Consider the following 14,082-nt stretch of genomic DNA (forward strand, 5'->3'; position numbering starts at 1 on the left):
TTCTAAAATTAATACATTTCAAGTATATAATATGGATATGGTAAATGTTCTTTAGCTATGTGTATCCAAGACCTAATCCGTCTTGAAAAGGCTAATAGCCGTTTAGCCATCTGCCCCATTCCAGAACATATAGAAATGTTGTAGCCCTTGCGACTTATAATATTCCTGAGAATTACTACTTCTACTACTACTAACAACTCATTGGAAGACCAAGCCACTTGAGGCCAACACATGTACGCACACTCCTTCTCCGTCCCAATCTTTACCAAGCTTACCTCTTTACACCCTCCCTGGAAGGTCCAATTTTCCTTAAATCTTTTCTTATAGCATCCTCCAATCCCACTTGAGGGTGACCTGCTTTTCGTTTGACCCTAGACGGTCGCCCGACATGGACAATCTCGGGTAATCTATCATTCAAGGACAGAACGTGTCCTAGCCATCTCAACCTTTCTCAAACAGTTCGTGGTAACGAGCTGTAAGTAAGGAGCCACCCGGCTCAGTAGTAATCGGAACTCTAAAAAACGGAATTTTGATGCCAATAGATACATCAAAAGAATCAAATTTTAATGCTGATTTTGAATATATAAGTGAACCCATCAAAAGTTACGCCTGAGAAAATTTGCCTGATTTTCGAAAAAGGGGATACCCCTTGTCCCCTCCTCAACGTTTCGCTCTTTACGCAAAAGTGTGACTCTTTCTTACAACACTATTTTTTTGAAACAATAAAAAACTTAAGCGTAAAGAGCAACAAGTTGAGGAGGGGACAGCCCCTTTCATATAAGGAATAATTTCTGTTCGTTTTAAGCTTTAATGTCGCTCCTTACTTTCAGTTAAAAAAAATAGTTTCTTTATTTAATCTCATTATAGCCCTAGAAAGCAGGACTGGCCCGCATTTGTTTGAGCTGCGGTCAATCAGTCGGGTACCCAAAACAATCCCTAGGCAATTTATCTGGATAAAACCTTACGACCCTACCTGCTCCGTCTTTCGGAGCGCCCACACTTCAGAACCCTACCTAACCATTGTCATTACTGTAGTTTCCAATATTCGAATCTTGGTGTGCAGAATTATCTTCCTATTCTTTCAGACATTTTTCAGCTGTGAAAAAACACTCTGGGCCTTGGCTATTCTACTTTTAAGATCTTCACTGCACATCTCACTGTCTTTACTCATAATATTACCTAGGTAGGCCAAGCAGGTAGTCCACTTGATCAATCTTTCGTTACCCAACATCACATCTTCACCTTCACTTATTCCTAATTTTAACGACTTAGTCTTCTTAATTGTAATTTTCAAACCTTTCATTGCACCCATAACTTGGAAAACCTCAAAAAATTATTTATTTTGCTAACATTTTCATCCAGAATGCTTAAACCATTAGCATAATCGAATTCTATGAGAGTTTTGCTTCCCCAATTGCTTCCGTGTTCTCCCATTGCTTTGCTCCCTAGGATAATGTCCAGAAAAATAATCCCTATAAATGGGGTTATCACACAAACCTGCTTAACGCCTGATTTAATTGGAAATCAGCTAATATCCTTATTTCCTGCCTTAACCACATTTATTTTATCAAACAGTTCGTGGTAACGAACTGTAAGTAAATAGCTACCCGGCTCAATAGTAACCGAAACTCTAGAAAACGGGATTTTGATACCAATAGATACATAAAAAGAATAAAATTTTAATACTGATTTCAAATATATAAGTTTCATCAAGTTTAGTCCTACCCATCAAAAGGTACGCGCCTGAGAAAATTTGGCTAGTTTTCGAAAAAAGGGGGAAAGATTCCCTAAAAAATTTAGGAATTTAATGAAAATCACACCATCAGATTCAACGTGTCAGAGAACACTATTACAGTGGTTTAAAGCTCCTTTTAGCAATAAAATAGAATTTTGTATTTTTTGCTAAAAAAAAGATTACGAATGCGGGTTTATTTGTTTTGTTGGTTTTTTTCCCCAGGGGTGATCCTATCGACCCAGTTGTCGTAGAATACCGTGGGGGGGGGGGCTCATTAGAACGGAAATTAAAATTTCTAGTGCCCTTTTTAAGTGACCAAAAAAATGGATGGCACCTAGGCCCCCTCCCACGCTCATTTTCTCCCAAAGTCACACGATCAAAATTTTAAGATAGCCATTTTGTTCAGCATGGTCAAAAATATGATAAAAGTGTCTTTTAGGATGACTTTATCCCCCAAAGTCCCTGGGGGGGGGCTGAAAGTTATGAACTTTACCCAATGTTAAGATATATTATTGGTTATTGGGAAGTATATTGACGTTTTCATGGGTGGGTGGGGGGGGGGTTTCTGGTACTGGGGGGATGGGCCGGGGGTTATGTGGGAGGATCTTTACATGAAGGAAGTTTTCATGTGGGAAGGAGCATTGCTATGAAGGGGGCGCCGGATTTCCCAGCATTATTTAAAAATAAGATCAGAAATTAAATAAAAAAAAAATAAGTTTTTCAACCGAAAGTATGAAGCAACATCAGAGCTTAAAACGAACATAAAATATTACGTATATGATTGGGTTCGCCCCCTAGTCAATACCTTGCTCTTTATGCCAAAGATTTTTTAGTAATTTCATAAAAGCTATTTATTATAATTAACAGCCTTTATGATTATGGGGTCATTTTTAAACATTTGCAACAAAATTCAAACTTTAGCATAAAGAGCGAGGTATTGACTAGGGGGCAAACTCCCTAATATACGTATTAAAAATATATGATTATAGAAGATCGTTACGTAAGTTAATTCGTAAGTTACGTATATTTATTACTAATAAAAAAGTTCGTAAATAAAATTAAACAACGTTCGAGAAAGCCATTTAAAGAAATAAAAGTAAAGTTAATATGCAAATTTGGTTGAGCCAAAATCAAAACCTGCATTAATTCAAAAACATTCAAAAATTAAATAAAAAAACAAGTTTTTTTAACTGAAAGTAAGGAGCGACATTAAAACTGTCCCCTCCTCAACGCCTCACTTTTTACGCTAATGTTTGACTTTCCCACAACTTTATTTTTTTTAACAATAAAAAACTTTACCGCAAAAAGCGAGGCGTTGAGAAGGAGACAGCCCTTTTCATATGCGGAATAATTTCTGTTCGTTTTAAGTTTTAACGTCGCTCCTTACTTATAGTTAAAAAAAACTTTTTTTTTATTTAATCCTCGTACATAGCACTAACCACTTTACATTGTAATGTATTTATCCGGTATACCAAGCAAGAATAACACCTTCACTAAAGCTCTTCTATCAGCTGATTCGAACGCCTTTTCGTAATCCATAAAAGTGAGGACTAAAGATGTTCTTTTCGACCAACCATTTAGGGCTAAACGGAAAGCAGGTCGTCAGTGGTTGGGGTGAGAGGAAGTCGTAAAGAAAAAGATTTAAGAGAAATGTGAACTTCCTGGGAGGATGCAAAGAGTGAGACTGAATAGATTAGGATGGAAGAGGAGCATACGTAATTGAGTTGGCCTTAGGCGGCCTGGTACTGCAGTAATTTATTAGTAGTAGTAGCAGTAATATAATTAACACATAAACCTAAAATCCCCTAAGCAAATATTTTCCAAATTTGATTCTCAGCAAAGCTGGTGATAAATGTTTAGAAGCTAGTTAGTAGTATCACCATAGGCACTTTAGCAACAGCCCCACCCCGGATTCCTACAACAGCCCCGGATTCTAAAGACACATCCCAGATTCCTACATCTGCCATGGAATCAAGCGCAGCCCTAGATATACAGAACAGCCCTGTTTTAAATGGTCAGTGGGTGTTACGTTAATGTTTACTTTTGGTAAGACCCACCTGTGCAATACAAGCGGCCCCTGTTTTAAATGGCTAGCAGGTGCTACATCCTTGTTTAATTTTGGGAAGAAACGTTCCTGCAATACAAACGGTCCCTTTTTTGAATGGCCAGCAGGTGCTACGTCAATTCTTACATTTGAGAAGACACTTCCCTGTATTTTAAAAGAAGCGCTGTTTTAAATGTTCAGCAGGTTTTAATCAAGTCATAGGTGGGGGGGATAATAGATGCAGGTGTTAAATTTATTCTCCATGACCACACTGCCTTCTCTATGACGAAAACAATAAGAATTCCAAATAGGGATAGGTCCTTTTATTAGGTAGTGAAACGAAAATATAAAACAAAGACTCTAAATATTTCGATGACACAGTCGGTCATCATCATCAGTAGAGTTACTGAGTTACAGTAACTCTAATGATGATGATGGCCGACTGTGTCATCGAAATATTTAGAGTCTTTGTTTTATATTTTCGTTTCACTGTCTAATAAAAGGACCTATCCCTATTTGGAATCCTTATTGTTTTCGGAAGGTGTTATAGAATGTTTACATTCGGTAGCCACGTATTTGAGTTTTTTGCGTGACTCAACAGGTGTTATATTTGAGGGGATTTTAACCTACGTAATCGGAGATAAGGGCAATGCTATCGTACGTGGATTTATCGGGGATAACTGAATGACAGCACACACATGAGTGTTACGTAATGGCAGCGCACATTTGAGTAAAATGTAATGACGGCGCATACGTGGGCCTTGCGTAATGACAGCGCCAAGCAGGAGGATTTTGTTAAGACATTTTTTTTCCATGACATTTCAAGACATTTTAATGCATTTTCGCCGATACATCTCAATAGTTTTTTTTCAAGGCATTTTTTTCTTTAGTTCTCACGTAATTGGGAATTGTTTATGGATGACACATTCTAACGTAGCCTGTTTCTTCAGAGCCGGTTCGGGGCCACTTTTAACTGAGGAGGACACACACTTGGGTTGTTACATCATACTTTTTGAGATTTCATTTTTCTTTCAATGCATTTTTCTCAAAGGACCAATTATATTCTAATGATTTTTGTCCTTTTTAGGACTCGAAAGGTCATTCCCGTCCAATGGAGCTGTGTCGTAGCCGAGAAGACCAGCAATGATTTTCCAATATTCTGTTTCGGCTAATATATTCTAGGAAATACATTCTTTTTCTCGCGTGCTAAAATGAAGATTGTGTGTTTCTTACGGGTAGGATAATTAACATGCAGAGGGGGAAAATCAATTACTAGAAATTCGCTATCACCTGGTCATATAGTAATAAAGGCGAGAGGGGACCACAAGACACTTAAATTCTGTAAACGATTACATATTGAAGATTCGTCCTAGATCAATAAATCTTAAAAGACACAGACTTTTGTAAATAAGAGTTTTATTAATTAAAAAAGAGAAAAAAAAAACACTTAAAACTTGGCGAATGGAAGAAACAAAACATGAAAAAGGTTTATAAAAGGATAAAATATAGACAAAACATGTGGTAATTAAAGTAGATGGGGCTCCTAACAATCATTTCCAGAGGAGGTGGGTTGTTATCAGAAGTAAATTTAAGCTCTATATTGGAGTATTTCTTAGAGCTTTTAACGAAAATACAGTCTTTCTTGAGACAAGACTACAAACCACCCGCTGACAAGTGCACATTTGGATGTTATTTTCTCTTCAAATTAGACATAATCTCGATAGAGATAAATTTAAGCCCTATTGAGGTATTTTGGAGAGCTTTTAACGAAAATGCAATTTTTTTAAACAAGACTACCCACCCCCAGCTGACAAGCACATATTTGAATATTATTTTCTCTTCAAATTACACATAATCTCGTGACTTGTAAACTTTTAGGTCCTATTGAGAACTTTTAATGAATAATCTCCTCATTTTGTTGACCATATCTTAGATTTTACTCACCCCACCACCCAGAAAATTCATCTAACACCTCTGCCGTAACTTTTAAGCTGTAGAACATCTTACTCCATTCAATTCATGGCACAGTGACATTATTTGACTGGCCCATACCATCCAAGTGGTACCCCCCCCCCCAAATCATCGCCTAGGACATTTTTCACCTTTCTCTCCAAAAATAAACTTATGAATATAGATAGAAAACTGATTTTTATCATAGGCAGCGTAATAGTGCTGCCAAAGTATGGAACGATGTTGGCACAATGTATTATTTTTTTCTTTTCTTATTTCCATACCCGGGAACTTTGTATAGAAGGAGATGTCGTAGAAATTTCTAAAAGGGCTCATTCGATTGGAAATTGGAGAGGCTAGTGCCATTTTTAATAGTCGAAAGATATTGGAGGGCAACTAGCCCCCCCCCCCCCCACGTCCATCATTCCCCAAGACACATCCAATCAAAATTTTGAGATAGCTATTTTGTTCAGAGTAGTTGACTTCCACATAGAAAATATGTTTTTGAGGAGGACACTCCCCCACAACCCTCGGAGCAAGAGTTTTAAATTATACCCTGAGTGTATATAAAAACGATGTTGACACAATGTATTATTTATTATTTTTTTTCCTTTAGAGCAGGGCACTTCGTATCGAAGAAGTTGTCATAGAAACTTCGAAAAGGGCTCATTCAATTGGAAATTGGAGTGGCGTGTGCCCTTTTGAATAGTCGAAAGTGATTGACCACCCTTTCCCGAAACAAAACCAACCAAAATTTTGAGATAACCATTTTGTTCAGCTTAGGCTGGTTATTTTCCAATTAGAAATTACGTTTTTGAGGAGGACACTCCCCCACGTCCTTTAGGGTAAGGGTTTTAAGTTCTGCCCTGGGTGCATATAAGGTTCTTATAGAGGGCGTTGTCGTAGAAACTTCAAAAAAGGCTCATTAGATTGGAAATTCAAACGGCTAGTGCCCTTTTTAATAGTCGAAAGTGATTGGAGGGCAACTTAACCCCTCTCATGCCCACCTTTTCCCCAAACACATCTAATCAAAATTTTAAGATAGCCATTTTATTCAACGTAGTTTTAAGTTCTTTAAATTAGGTGTTTGAGAATGACAACCCCCTCACAGCCCTCAGGGTAAGGGTCGTAAGTTATGCCCTGGGGCATATAACGCTTTTATAGAAAGTGTTGTCGTAGAAACTTCAAAAAGGGCAAATTAGATGAGAAATTGAAATGGCTATTGCCCTTTCTAATAGGCGAAAGTAATTGGAAGGCAAAACCCCTTCCACGACCACCATTTCTCGAAACAAATCCAATCAAAATTTTTAGATAGCCATTTTGTTCCGCGTAGTTGATTTCCACAAAGAAATTATGTTTTTGAGAAGGAGGGTCCCCCACTGCCCTCAGGGCAAGGGCTGTAAGTTATACCCTGGGGGAATACAAGGTTTCTATAGAACGCGTTGTCGTATTAACTTCAAAAAGGGCACCATTCGATTGGAAATTCAAATTTCTAGTACCCTTTTTAATAGTCGAAAGTGATTGGAAGGCAACTAACACCCTTCCACACCCACCATTTTCCCAAACTCATCCAATCAAAATTTTGAGATAGCCTTGTTGTTCCTCGCAGTTTAACGTTCAGGAAATTATACCTTTGAGCAGGGCACTCCCCCAGAGTCTTCAGGGTAAGGGTTATAAGTTATGCCCTGGGGGTATATAAATTTTTACTGAAATCTTTGCCATAGAAACATGAAAAAGGGCTCATTCGATTGGAAATTCAAAGGTCTAGTGCCCTTTTTAATAGTCGAAAGTGATTTAAGGGCAACTAACCCCCCTCTCACGCCCACTTTTCCCCCAAATAAATCCAATCGAAATTTTTAGATAGCAATTTTGTTCAGCGTAGTTGATTTCCAGATAGAATTTATGTTTTTGAGGTGGACACTCCCCCACAGCCCTCAGGGCAAGAGTTGTAAGTTATGCCCTGGGAGCTTATGAGGTTTTTATAGAAAGTGTTTTCGTATAAGCTTAAAAAAGGGCTCATTCAATTGGAAATTCCAAAGGCTAGTGTCGCTTTTAATAGATGAAAGTGATTGGAGGGCAACTAACCCCCCTCTCACTCCCACCATTTCTCCAAACACGTTCAATCAAAGTTTTAAGATAGCAATTTGTTAAACGTAGTTGAAAATTCTTTAAATTAGGTCTTTGAGGATGACAACACCCCCCCCCCCAAAGCCCTCTGGGAAAGGGTTGTGAGTTATGCCCTTGGGGCATATAAGGTTTTTATAGAACGCATTGTCTTAAAAACTTCAAAATGGCTCATTCGATTGGAAATTGAAATGGCTAGTGTCCTTTTGAATAGTCCAAATTGATTGAAAGGCAACTAACACCCCTTCCACGCCCACCATTTCGCCAAAAACATCCAATCAAAATTTTGAGATAGCCTTTTTGTTCCACGCAGTTTAAAGTTCAGGAAATTATACTTTTGATTAGAACACTCCCCCCACAGTCTTCAGGGCAAGGGTTATAAGTTATGCCCTGGGGGCATAAAAGTATTTATTGAAATCTTTATCGTAGAAACTTGAAAAAGGACTCATTCGACTGGAAATTCGAAGGGCTAGTGCCCTTTTTAATAGTTTCGAAAGTGATTTGAGGGCAACTAACCCCCCTCTCACGCACACCTTTTTCCCAAACACATCCAATCAAAATTTTGACATTGCAATTTTGCTCAAGCCCATTTAAAGTTCTGAAAAATAAGTCTGTGAGGATGATAACCCCCCAAAGCCCTCAGGGCAGGGGCTTTAAATCATTACCTTGGGGCAAATAAGATTTTTATAGAACGCGTTGTCGAAGATGCTTCAAAAAGGGCTCATTCGATTAGAAATTGAAATTGCTAGTACCCTTTTTAATAGTCAAAAGTGATTGAAAGGCAACTAACATCTCTTCCATGCCCACTATTTCTCCAAACTCATCCAATCAAAATTTTGAGATAGTCTTTTTGTTCCGTTCAGGAAATTATACCTATGAGCAGGGCCCTCCCCCACAGTCTTCAGGAACTTCAAAATGGCTCATTCGATTGGAAATTAAAATGACTAGTGTCCTTTTAATAGTCGAAATTGATTGGAAGGCAACTAACACCCCTTCCACGCCCACCATTTCACCAAAAACATCAAATCAAAATTTTGACATGGCCATTTTGTTCCACGCAGTTTAAAGTTCAGGAAATTATACCTTTGACTACCCCGACAGTCTTCAGGGCAAGGGTTATAAGTTATGCCCTGTGGGCATATAAGGTTTTTATAGAACAACTTCAAAAAAGGCTCATTCAATTGGAAATTAAAAAGGCTAGTGTCCTTTTTAATAGTCGAAAGTGTTTGGAAGGCAACTAACACCACTTTCACGCCCACCATTTCCCCAAATATATCCAATCAAAATTTTGACATAGCCATTTTGTTCCACGCAGTTTAAAGTTCAGGAAATTATACCTTGATTAGAACACTCCCCCCACAGTTGTCAGACCCAGGGTTATATGTTATTCCCTGGGGGCATATAAGTTTTTATTGAAATCTTTGTCGTAGAAATTTGAATAAGAGCTCATTCGATTGGAAATTCAAAGGGATAGTGCCCTTTTTAATAATCCCGAAATTGATTTGAGGGCAGCTAACCCACCTCTCACGCCCACCATTTCCCCAAACACATCCACTCAAAATTTTTAGGTAGCTATTTTGTTCAACGTGGTTGAAAGTTTTGGAAATTAGGTCTTTAAGGATGACAACCCCTCCAGCCCCAGCCCTCAGGGAAAGGGTTGTAAGTTATGCCCTGGGGCATATAAGGTTTTTATAGAAAGCGATGTTGTAGAAACCTCAAAAAGGGCTTATTCGATTTGAAATTGAAAGGGCTAGTGCCATTTTAATAGTCGAAAGTGATTGAAGGGCAACTAACCCCCCTCTCATGCCCACTATTTCCCCAAATACATACAATCAAAATTTTGAAATATTCATTTTATTCACCGTAGCCGAACGTTCAGGAAATTAGGTCTTTTAGGATGATAACCCCCTCAGAGCCCTGAGTGCAAGGGTTGTAAATTATGTTCTGGGGGCATATAAGGCTTATATAGAAAGTTGTTGTAGAAATTTCAAAAGGGGCTCATTTGACTGGAAATCGAAATTGCCCTTTTTAATAATCGAAAGTGATTGGAGAGTAATTAGCCCCCCTCTCACGCCCACCATTTCCCCAAACACATTCAATCAAATTTTAGAGATAGCCATTTTGTTCAACGTAGTTGAAAGTTCTGTAAATTATGTGTTTAAGTATGACAAACCCCCCAGAGTCCCCAGGGCAAAGGTTGTAAGTTATGCCCTGGGGGCATATAAGGGTTTTAATGATAGACTTGTCATAAAAACTTCAAAGGGGCTCATTCAATTGGAAATTGAGAGGGTTAGTGCCCTTTTTAATAGTTGAAAGTGATTGGAGGGTAATTAACCCCTCCCCCCCTTCACGGCCACCATTCCCCCAAACACATCCAATCAAAATTTTCAGATAGCCATTTTGTTCAAAGTAGTAGAAAGTTCTGGAAATTAGGTCTTTGAGGATACCACCCCCCCTGCCCTCAGTGCGAGGGTTGTATGTTATCCCCATCTTAGCAATTTTTAGCAACATAGTTGAAAGTTCTGGAAATTATGTATTTAAGGATGACAAACTCTTCGGAGCCCACAGGGCAAAAGTCGTAAGCTATGCCCTGGGAACTTTATAAGGTTTTTATAGATAGAGTTGTCGCAAAAACTTTAAAAGGGGCTCTTTCAATTGGAAATTGAGACGACTAGTGCCCTTTTTAATAGTTAAAAGTGATGGGAGGGTAACTAACCCCCCTCTTACGCCCACCATTCCCCCAAACACATTCAATCAAAGTTTTCAGATAGCCATTTTGTTCAACGTTGCAGAAGGATCTGGACATTTGGTCCTTGAGGATGAGAACCCCCCCCCCCTTAGCCCTCAGGGCAGCTGTTCTAAGTTATGCCCTGGGGGCATATAAGGTTTTTATTGAAAGAGTTGTCATAGAAACTTCAAAAGGGCTCATTTGATTGGAAATTGAAAGGGTTGGTGACTTTTTTAATAGTCTAAAGTGATTGTAGAGCGACTAACGCCCCTCTCACGCCCACCATTTTCCCACACACATCCAATCAAAATTTTGAGAGTCATTTTGCTTAACGTAGTTGAAAGTTCTGCAAATTAGGTCTAAGAGGATGACAACCAACCTCACAGCCCTCAGGGCAAGGGTTGTAATTTATGCCCTGGGGGCATGTAAGGTGTTTATAGAAAGTGTTGTCGTAGAAACTCAAAAAGGGCTCGTTCGATTGGAAATTGAAAGGTCTAATGTCCTTTTTAATAGTCGAAATTGATTGGATGGCTTGAAATTTTTATAGTAATGATCGATGTGGGTATAATGTATTATTTTTTTTGTTGTTGTTGCTTTTTAGACCAGGGCACTTTCTATTGAAGGAGTTGTCGCAGGAGCTTCGAAAAGAGCTCATTCGATTGAAAATAGAAAGGGCTGATGCCCATTTAATAGTCGAAAGTGATTGGAGGGAAACTAATCCCCCTCCCACGCCCACCCTTTCCTTTGCCTTTATGTTTAAAAACTAAATGTTGCCATAGGATTAAATCAAAATGCACTGTCTTAATGCTAATTCCCAATAAGGCATCTCAGCAGTATCCCAAGAATGGCTGAGGATATTATGGTCAAACTTTTGGGGTTACTTCTGCTCATAAAATTTAACCAAATCAAAATAGCGTTTTTTTTGTGAATGGTATTAAGTTTTCTATTTCAGGTCAATTAGAGGAGGTATGAAAATAAATTAAACACTACTATTTGCGTCCAGATTTTTAAAAGGGTGTATGTTGTTAGAAAGTGCAGAAAACCTTTCTCCAGCATACAAATAGCAGGCCAAACTATAAATTCTTGAAAAAACAAAAGATTTAAAGTATTATTTTCTTTTTCCCCGAAAAGACTATATCACTATAAAAAGAACAGATATTAATTAAAAAAACTTTTTGCCCAAAATAAGTTTTTCAAATAAAAGTAAAGAACTCCATTAAACAAAGAATGAGCAAAAATAAAATCAAATAATCTGCCACGTGTGAAACTACCAGAAATAAGAATCGATAAATAAATGAAACCCAAAACGAACAGAAATTACAATAAATACCTGAGTCAAACTCAAAACAAGCAGAAATTAACATAAGTTGGGCTCAAAACCCCCTATGCCTTCCCAAGGCCAGAACAAAACTTTTACTTTACTGAAAAAATACAAATGAATGTGCATTGTCAGTTTAACATACATATACTGATATTTAGTAATCAAAATGTTTATATTATTTGATTTATTAAAGTAATAAAAGTAAAAACATTTATATTTTTATAACAATTACCTGCTACAATCGGCATCATCACTTTAAGCGTTTTCTAACATTTTAATACCCCAATATATATATATTTTCTATTGCTATAATTTTTGACAGTTTTCAACCTATAACACACTATGTCTGGTCAAACTACTGCTCTTAACACATTTCTTTCTTTTTTTTTCATCTAAGCTATTAAAATAAAATCATTCGTGTAAATATTTTATTCGATAGTCTAATCAATGTTTAAACTTGACTTCAAAAACATGACATCGTTTTCACCCCCCTCATCATCAATGGTAAGCACCTTAATCTGTGGTGTTGGTGCTATATGTAATCTAATACCTTCATCATCATCGTAATCTTCGATAAGATAAGATAGATAAGATAAGATTTTATTCATGATCAATACACATACAATAATACACTGTTCTAGTCCCCACAAAGGCTCCTTGGCTTGTAATTAGGGGAGTATATACGGATCTCAAACTCGGAAAACAATAGCCAATTACTTACTGATAAAAAAAGAAGAAAGGAAAAAAAACAGTACAAAAAAGAAAAATCATAAACGAATAACAATTAAATGAAAAACTATTACCAGCCATTCAAAACACAAAAATAAACCACGAGAAGGCTTTGCATAAGGCAAAATATATATATATATATATATATATATATATATATATATATATATATATATATATATATATATATATATATATATATATATATATATATATATATATATATATATATATATATATATATATATATATATATATATATATATATATATACATATATCACAGTCAGAGAAAAAGGGAGAAGAAAAGAAAATATAAATAAATACAAATTATAAAGGAAAGTTTATTCAGGAAAAAATTAAAAATTTATTCAGGTAAAAATAAAGAAAATTAACCACAAGAAAACAAATATTTTTCTTAATAGTCTTTTGAAGGTGCCAAACGAGTGGCATTCTCGAGCCGAATCGGGAAGAGTGTTCCATGTCAAATGACACGCAACACGAGGATTAAAATCGGATCTTATTGTTGGTGTATTGGGAATTTGGATATTTAGAGAACTACGGAGTTGATAATTTGACCGATCAGATACAAAAGAAGACGTAAATCCAAAGGACCTAGGAATATCACCATGGAGTCGAAGAAAAGCGAAAGACGCACAGAAAAGAATATAATTTTTTTTTAAATCCAGAACAATGTACATCCTGGATAAGATTTATAGCTTTATCATAAGTATTTGAAAGCGGTTTGAGAAAAGAAGGGAAAGTAGGCATTCATATGACTGGACAATAGGAAACATAAGAATGAATTAGGCTATGAAATAGGATTCTTAGAATTGGTTCTGGAAAAATATGTTTTAGTTTTCTTAGAATACCGAGGTTTCTATAATCCTTCATTTTAATCAAATCAATATGGTGTATAAAATATAAATTTTCATCTGGGAGGATACCTAGGAAACGGACTTGGTCATCCTTTGGTCTACTAATAGAGCCTTTGGATATATGAATTTCAGATAATTGATGACAAGCCTGAGATATAAGAGAAAAAACTAAAAAACTAGTTTTAGAAACATTTAAGGCAAGAGAGTTCTTATCTTATCAAACCAAATTGAAACTCTCTCGAAGAGGTCCACTAAATTTGTACGAACCTCATCCTCTGTTCCTTAGAGGAGGAAGATCATCAAGCAAACGCTCATCATCCTTGATGCATGCCCCCTCCCTCCCCCAGGACAACAGTGCACCAAGCCCTCAAATGTGTATGAAAGTCCATCTTCAGTGTAATAACTCACGCACTTCATCCACCTCCTCAGCTGAATTTATACAAAGGAAGATTTCTTCAGACTCCGTGAGACTCCATGCATCCCATGTGTTCTCTCATTCCACACAAACACACACACACACACACACACACACACACACACACACACACACACACACACACACACACACACACAC

This window comes from Artemia sp. Qi Xiang Cuo, chromosome 9, assembly GCF_049724085.1.
Source record: "Artemia sp. Qi Xiang Cuo chromosome 9, ASM4972408v1, whole genome shotgun sequence".
In the NCBI taxonomy this organism is placed as follows: domain Eukaryota; kingdom Metazoa; phylum Arthropoda; class Branchiopoda; order Anostraca; family Artemiidae; genus Artemia; species Artemia sp. Qi Xiang Cuo.